General features: G+C 45.1%; 1 pseudogene; it reads right to left on the reverse strand.

Annotated features, from left to right (window-relative positions):
- Nucleotides 1–226: 226 nt before the first annotated feature.
- On the reverse strand, nucleotides 227–7,873 carry LOC117308487 (cytochrome b-c1 complex subunit 10 pseudogene; annotated as a pseudogene).
- Nucleotides 7,874–8,210: the final 337 nt, after the last annotated feature.

Here is an 8,210-nt window from a genome sequence, read left to right on the forward strand (position 1 = left end):
CCTAGTTGCAGCTCGCAGGCTTTGTAGTTGTGGTGCGCGGGCTTAGTTGCACCTCAGCATGTGGGATCTTAGTTCCCCGACCAGGGATCAAACCCGCATCCCCTGCATTGGAAGGTGGATTCCTTTTTTGTTGTTGTTGTACGTGGGCCTCTCACTGTTGTGGCTTCTCCCGTTGCGGAGCACAGGCTCCGGACATGCAGGCTCAGCGGCCATGGCTCATGGGCCCAGCTGCTGCGTGGCATGTGGGATCCTCCCAGACCGGGGCATGGACCCATGTCCCCTGCATTGGCAGGCAGACTCTCAACCACTGCGCCACCAGGGAAGCCCTGGAAGGTGGATTCTTAACCACTGGACCACCAGGGAAGTCCCATAAATGTTCTTTATTGTTCAAGTCATTTTGAGTTGAGTTTTCTGTAACTTGTGGTCAGAGGCATCCTAATGGACGCAGAGTATCATAAAATCAGGCCTAGGGTTCTCTGGCCCTTGGAGTGCTTTTCCTTTATGCAGCCTTCCCCAAGTCAGGATAAATCTCATTTTCCTCTCCCAAGGAAGCACTGTTACTTTGACAGCAAAAGTCTTTGGTGTGAGACTGGGAGTTTGTGGCAGTTATGGAGGTGCACCACCCAGATCTCCCTTCAAGGAGGAACTTACCACGTGGCTGCTCTTGGAGCTGAAACCGTGCTCTTCACAGTGCTGGCTAACGGCTGAGCATAGCAGGGGTGTGAGGCCTGGCCTCTTCTGCCCAGTGTAGGACTCCTCTAACCAGCAGTCTTTCCTCTAGAGCCTTTTCCTGCCCAGTGCCGCTCTTCCCTCTTCTCCCTTTCACAGACACCATTGCCCCCCACCCCATCTCGCACACCTCACTGTCTCAGCATCTTCTTCCAATAGGACCCAACTGGCACAGAGTGGAAGATCACTAACGACTCCATCTGAAGGACTTGTCCAGCCTGGTCTGAAAATAGAAGATCTACTTTCTCCTCCTTGTCATTCTATATCTTTTTAAACATATTCCTAATATCTTGAGCATCAGATCAGTAGACACTCAATTATTTAGCAATGAAGTGTCTCTTAATGCCAGCTCAGCTTTGTACTGGAGGCCTTGAGTTCCTTGTCTCAGGCAAGATAATCCTCAGGGAAGTCCCAAGAGATGGGTATAAGTATCCTTATTTAACAGATGAGGAAACTGAGTCCTGAAATGTTAGGTGGTATCCAAGGTCACATCATCAGAAAGTGGCAGATCTCATTTTATTCAGAGTTGGTCGTTACCCCCTCAGAGAGCCCTGCCTTCCTGTCTACTTCCATTGTTCTCTACTCCTCTGCACCACTTTACCACTCTCTGAAATTACGGTTGCGTTTAGTGTCTGTCTCTCTGAAAGGGAACCTTCCAGGGCAGCCGTCCTATCTTTTTTTTTTTTAATAAATTTATTTTATTTTTGGCTGCACTGGGTCTTCGTTGCTGCGCACAGGCTTCCTCTAGCTGCAGTAAGCAGGGGCCACTCTTCATTGCGGTGTGTGGACTTCTCACTGTGGAGGCTTCTCTTGTTGCGGAGCATGGGCTCTAGGCGTGTGGGCTTCAGTAGTTGTGGCACGCAGGCTCAGTAGTTGTGGCTTGCAGGCTCCAGAGCTCAGGCTCAGTAGTTGTGGAGCACAGGCTTAGTTGCTCCATGGCATGTGGGATCTTCCCAGACCAGGGCTCAAACCCAGGTCCCCTGCATTGGCAGGTGGATTCTTAACCACTGTGCTACCAGAGAAGCCCACGGTCCTGTCTTATTTACTACTGTAACCCCCAAATCTAGAACAATATCTGACACTGAGCAGTATTCAACTAGTCACTGACGGATTAATAAAGGTAACTAAGCTCATTTTTTTTTTTTTTTTACTGTGACATAATGAATGTTTGTTGTTTTAAGCCACTAAGTCATGGGGTAACTTGTTAGGGCAGTGATAGATAAAAACATTGTGCTCGGGCTTCCCTGGTGGCACAGTGGTTGAGTCTGCCTGCCGATGCAGGGGACACGGGTTCGTGCCCTGGTCCGGGAAGATCCCACGTGCCACGGAGCAGCTAGGCCCGTGAGCCATGGCCGCTGAGCCTGTGCGTCCGGAGCCTGTGCTCCGCGACGGGAGAGGCCACAACAGTGAGAGACCTACGTACCGACCCCCCACCAAAAATAAAAAACATTGTGCAGGTATTATCTACTGAACATCTTAAATAATCAAACCTTTGGGCTTCCCTGGTGGCGCAGTGGTTGAAAGTCCGCCTGCCAATGCAGGGGACACGGCTTCGTGCCCTGGTCCGGGCAGATCCCACATGCCGCGGAGCGGCTAGGCCCGTGAGCCATGGCCGCTGAGCCTGCGCGTCCGGAGCCTGTGCTCCGCAAAGGGAGAGGCCACAACAGTGAGAGGCCCGCGTACCGCCAAAAAAAAAAAAAAAAAAAAAATCAAACTTTTTCTGCCAGCCATTGGGAAAACTCCTAGATTTGGAGTTGAAAGGATCCCCGGGTCAGCTGAGCCCCTGGGCCTTCAGTCAAGGTAACCAAGCCCCAGCATGAGCTCGTCCAGGTGGGCAGGTTTCAGACCAAGGTTTAATGCTGTGTGCATTCACGCACCAAAACTATAGAAAGTCTAAGTTGCACTGTGGACTTCCTTGAGGTTGGTCCACCCCAAGAGCTTGGGCTGCTCCAGACTCAGATGGAAGGAGGCAGCACTAGATACCAGAGGAGGGGTCTGAGGGGGGTTGTTTTCATTAATTTTTCTTCTTAAACTTGCCGTTGAAGTAGGGCACCCAGTCCAGAATCAGTCCCAGTCGGTGGCCCACACCAGCCCCGTGGCACCTGCCACGGGAATCCAGTTTCTGGCCAGCTTCTGGCAGTGTGGGCCCAGGAGTCTGCTTAGCCTCACGGTGCCAGCGTCCCAGCTCAGGGTGACCCTAGCCCCGGGGCCACCTGCTGAAACTAAACTCATCTTTAAGGCGTGTTTATATTCATTGTTTTAATAATAATCTGCCACATTTGAACATCACTCCACAGTTTACAAAGTGTTTCCACGGTCATCTCATGTGGTCTTCATAGAAATCTCTGAGGTAGAACTGACACTGTTCCTTCTTCTTCAGGGTCTCCTCACACTTGCTGGTCCTTCTGCCTGGAATGCTTCCTCCACCCCCATTATTTGCCTGCATCACTCTCTGCCTCCTTCTTTGTCACTTCCTAAGAAGGCTGGCCCTGATCCTGCAGCCCAGGTTAGGAACCTGGTGTTACACACTCTCTTCACACAATGGTAGTTAAATAATTAGGTAATTACTTTATGACTGGCTCCCCCACTAGCTGAGGCTCCATGAGGACAGGGCCTTGTCGTACCTGTATATGTCACATACCACTGTGCCTGACACACTGTGGTGCTCATTATACATGTATATGTGTGTGTGTATGAATATCTATGTATATATACGTATATGTATAAAATGAATGATTTTCACTCGATAGACGAGGAAATCAAAAGCCTACAGTCTAAGCCACTGTGGGAAGCTGTTTTGTTTGTTACCCACAGTAAGAAATTTATTATTCATCATGACCCCAGGAAACATGCATCCACACACACATACGACAGGGGTTAACTTATTGTGAACTAAGCACTGATATTTTCTATTCTATTCAACTTGACTTCATTAAAAAATATTTAGTTCTAATCTATTTCATTTATTTCATGACCAATTCATGTGTGAACAACCTTGGCCTAAGTGACTTGCTCAAGGTCATCTTGCTAGTATAGTGGTGGGATTGGGAGAATAATTGAGCATTTCCCATCTATGACTCTCTAGTGGGTTTCTTGCCCTAAGGCAAACCTATCACAAAAATCTTGTGTCAGTTTTGGTAACCAAAGAACAAATTTGTTCTTTTGCTTTTCAGTCACAGTTAAGGCAAGGCTGGTCTCACCATCTGTAGGCATTTCAATTTGGTTTGTCCAGACACCTTGGTTCCCTGCAATGCAGCTGTCCAGAAGTCTCTTCCTAGAAGCTCCAAAGGGAAAGATTTAGCCCTAATGGGTGGCACACCCAGACTTGCTGGAATTCTCATCCACATTACACCAAACATGAACATATGGACAAAGGCGCATGGCATATTAAATGATTTACTGGGGTCAAAGATCAAGTCAATGGCAGACATCCTCAGGGTCTGCTAGGCTAGGACACAGGGAAGCCCCTGCTAGGCAGGGCCATCAGCCTGGACCTGGTCAGCCATCAGCCAGTTAATCTACAACGGCACCTTCTTTTCCTACCAGAGGGAGGTTTGACTTGAACTCCTGGGAGACCTGCCTTCTTGGAAGCTAGATTTCTCTGCTTCAGAGTCTAATTTAGCTGGTATTGGACTCAGAAAGCCTAGAGAAAGCTGAAACTTGTTTATTTGTTCTTTTATTCCTGGATTTATAACTTGACCTAATATACTGTATGTCTGTACATGTGTTGATCTCAAAAAATGTTTGAGCTTGCCTGCTTCTCAGGCCATGTTGGCAGGCAGCTGTTAAAGCCATCAGTGATGTTTGCTTCCAGTTACAAAAGAAAACATTCTCTATTTGGGGCTATGTTGTTGTTTTTTTCTTTCCTGATTTAAAAGGGGGAAATATGTTTCCCAGTAGAGATGTGGGCCACCCCCGCCCATCCCCTTCTAGGGCTAAGAATGACTAAGAAACCTTTTCGGCACACCTGGTTCATCATCTTTCTCATATTCAAACTCTTTTTCTCTCCCTGTGGAAGTATTCTTAGGGGATTTGTTTTAAAATTATTTGAGCAACTGGGCAGGTTTTCTCCCTTCCCTGAAGATACCAGTTTATGGTTCAACATCTCCCTTAAACTCTGGTGTGTTTTTAGCTCAGAAAGAGCCAGGTTGTATCCCTTTATCAGGTGCACTGATGAAATAACTGCTGATGGGACCAAGAAAACATGAGTAATTCTAACCTCTGCCCAGAACCTTTGAAGGAATGCATAAACCCTGACCTTGCTTTGGTGCTTTGGAGAGACCATCTGGGGAAAACTTCATTTCCCAATATATATATGAAATTGAGAGTTCCTCTGGCTGGGAAGTAGGAAAAACCATATGGCAAATGTGGGGTTTGCATATGCAAATATTTGTTTCCGAGAAAACGATTTAAACATGGTAAGTACACTCTTGAAGGACTGACCTGTACCCTGGGGAAAAGCAGGGGAGGAGACGGAGGTGGAGAAGAGTGAGGAATAGAGAAGCCAGACTTTAGCTGGGAAACAGTACACAGGGCAGGATGACTTGCTGGAAGTTTGGAGGTGCCTTTGGAAGTGTCAGGCCAAAGTTCAGTAACCAGTTGGAGGCAAGAGAGGCAGGGAAGTTTGAAAATGAGGAATGGGAGCCTGTAGGGAAGATGTGGCTGCCTAAATGAAAGAGGATTGGAGGAAAAAAAAAAAAAAAGACTTGACAAATAGTACCTCAGAGGAATCCAGGGATGGTTAGGATCCCTCAAAAGACAGCTTTGACTCAAAATTGAAGATGTGATCTGGGCCACTACATGAAAGGTCTCAGTAATCCCAGGATTTCTGACTACAGGACATAGTCAGGTTGAAATTGCTAAGCCACCAAGCTGATGTGCTAATCACCTGAACTGAATGACTCTAAGAGACAAGACTTTTAAATGGTATCTTTTTTAAAAATTTCAGATCCCAATTGTTCATTCCCGGTATGTAGGAAAGCAATTGGTTTTTGTATACTGACTTTCTAAGATGGAATCTCTCTCCATTTATTTAGATCTTCTTTTATTTCTTTCATCAGTGCTCTGTAGTTTTCTACATATAGATCCTGTAAATGTTTTGTTAGATTTTATACCTAAGTATTTATATTTTTTGGTGCTATTGTAAATGGTATTTAAAGCATTTTTCAAATCCCAATTGTTCATTGCTGGTCTCTAGGAAAGCATAAGAAACTAGACTTTTATCTTAACTGCCGTTTTGAGCTTGTACCCAAAGCCACTCTTAGTGAGGGAAAGCTGGGGCAGGATGGGTCAGTAATCACAGCTGTCCCCCTCCCCATCTTTCCCTCCTTCCTCACTTTGTAAATATTTGTTTATTTCATTTGACCGAGTTGATGTTATGCCAAAGAACTTCTAGGGAGGGGTGGGTACTGTTGAGAAATAAGGGAAAACGTGTAACTCTTGAGGTTAAGATCTTCAGAGGAGAGATTTTTGAGGTCTTAGTGTTTGAGAGAGAATGGTGGGTGTGGGAAAATTAGAGGTAGCAGCAACATGAAAAGGGAGAGAGGGCTTCACCAGACGACGTGGGTAAAAATGAAGGCATATTATGCCTGGCGCTATATGTAACAATCTACCAAAATAGTATGTGAATTGAGATCAAACTCCTGTTTTTGGCTCAGAGTAATTAGAGTATAATTAAGTCATTGCTGTGTTAACATTTATGCTAATGTTGGTTTCAGAAAACAACGAGATTGCAAACATGAACAGTCTCTGTGTGACTCGGGGTTCATTGCTGATTTGATGCTTGTTGCTTGTGACAAAGTGGGGCTTTCAGTGGAAACTGGGTTGAGAAAAATGAGAAGATTGTAGGGAGGGAAAAATTAGGAATTTGGGATTAGCAGATACAAATGACTATACATAAAATAGATAAACAACGAAGTCCTCCTGTACAGCACAGGGAAGTATATTCAATATTTTGTAATAACCTATAATGAAAAAGAATAGATAGATAGATATAAAACTGAATCACTTTGCTGTACACCGGAAACTAACATAACATTGTAAATCAACTATACTTCAATAAAAAAATTTTTTTTTAAATGAGAAGATTCTATCCCCAACCTTTTTATCCCCCAGTGCCTGGCAAGGTACCTGAGAAGTAGTTCTCAATACATGTATATTGAACAAATCTGGAAGCAACTCAGCAAATTTAACTTTAATGCCCATGTGTCCAAGGTGGGGGCAGGGTAGAGATGAGTTTAAGCAACTGTTATTAACATAATCGAGGATAACAGTTAAATCAAGATTCATGTGGCTTTCAGGGATTTTTACTGACAACAGGTAAGACCGACACTCTGGACAGAAGGCAGTAGCTCACTCAGTGACTGAGGTAGCTGAAGACATGGCTCTGCTTTGATGTCTGTGAACTCACACCTTCCCTAAATCTGCAGAATGTCTGCTGAGCTGTCACAGAATGAAATGTGTAGCTAAGGAGATATGTTGGTGTGCTGGAGGACCATGTAGTGATAGGATGACCCTTAGAATCTCTTCTAATTAGGATCACCTATGGTTCCCTTGAGCGGAAGCCCTTGAGCCTTGACGGGTGGTGCAGAAGGGCAACTAAGAGGTAGCAAGTGCAGTGGGGGAACCACTTCTTTTTTAAAAAATTAATTAATTAATTAATTAATTAATTTGGCTGCGTCGGGTCTCAGTTGAGGCACATGGGATCTTTGTTGTGGCTCGCACCATCTTTCATTGTGTTGCGAGGGCTCTCTAATTGAGGCGTGTGGGCTCAGTAGTGGCGGCGTGGGCTTAGTTGCCACATGACATGTGGGATCTTATTTCTACCAGGGATCGAACCCACCTTCCCTGCATTGAAAGGCAGATTCTTAACCTCTGAACCACCAGGGAAGTCCCAAGGGGGAACCATTTCTAAGAGGGCTGCTCTGAGTTGTGATTACTTGGTGTATAAGGGAAAGGACGTCTTCCCACCAAAGGCCCAGCTTTCGTTCTGAGTCCCGGGGAAATAATTCACGCAAAGTTTTGACCTGGAACGTTTCCCCAAGAACTGGCATATTATGTGCATGTCTTTCACGCCTCTGAAAACATTAAATAAGTTTCTTTAGGTGGTTACCATACCCAAGAACGCCACCATTTTCTTCTTAGGCAAGGACCTAAAATTCAATAATAATATTACTTCACAGAGGGACAAATGTCCATTAACAGTTAAATAAGGAGGTAGGTTTTATTGTGTGAGGAGAAGCGCATAAGCTTTGCAATCAGTTGAGTTGTTTTCAGTTCTGCCATACACTAGCTTTGTGGCCTTTGACAAATCACTTGACCTCTCTGAGTCTCTGAGAAATAGGGATGATAATAACAATAATATCCATTTCGTTGACCTTACAGGTTGTTGTAAGCAGTAAAGTACTATACATTAATTATGATTATTATTGGGGCAAAACTGGTATCAGGACTCCCTGAAAATTGTTCCAGGAGAGAGTCCA

The sequence above is a fragment of the Tursiops truncatus genome, chromosome 16 (assembly GCF_011762595.2).
Source record: "Tursiops truncatus isolate mTurTru1 chromosome 16, mTurTru1.mat.Y, whole genome shotgun sequence".
NCBI classification, from domain to species: Eukaryota; Metazoa; Chordata; class Mammalia; order Artiodactyla; family Delphinidae; genus Tursiops; species Tursiops truncatus.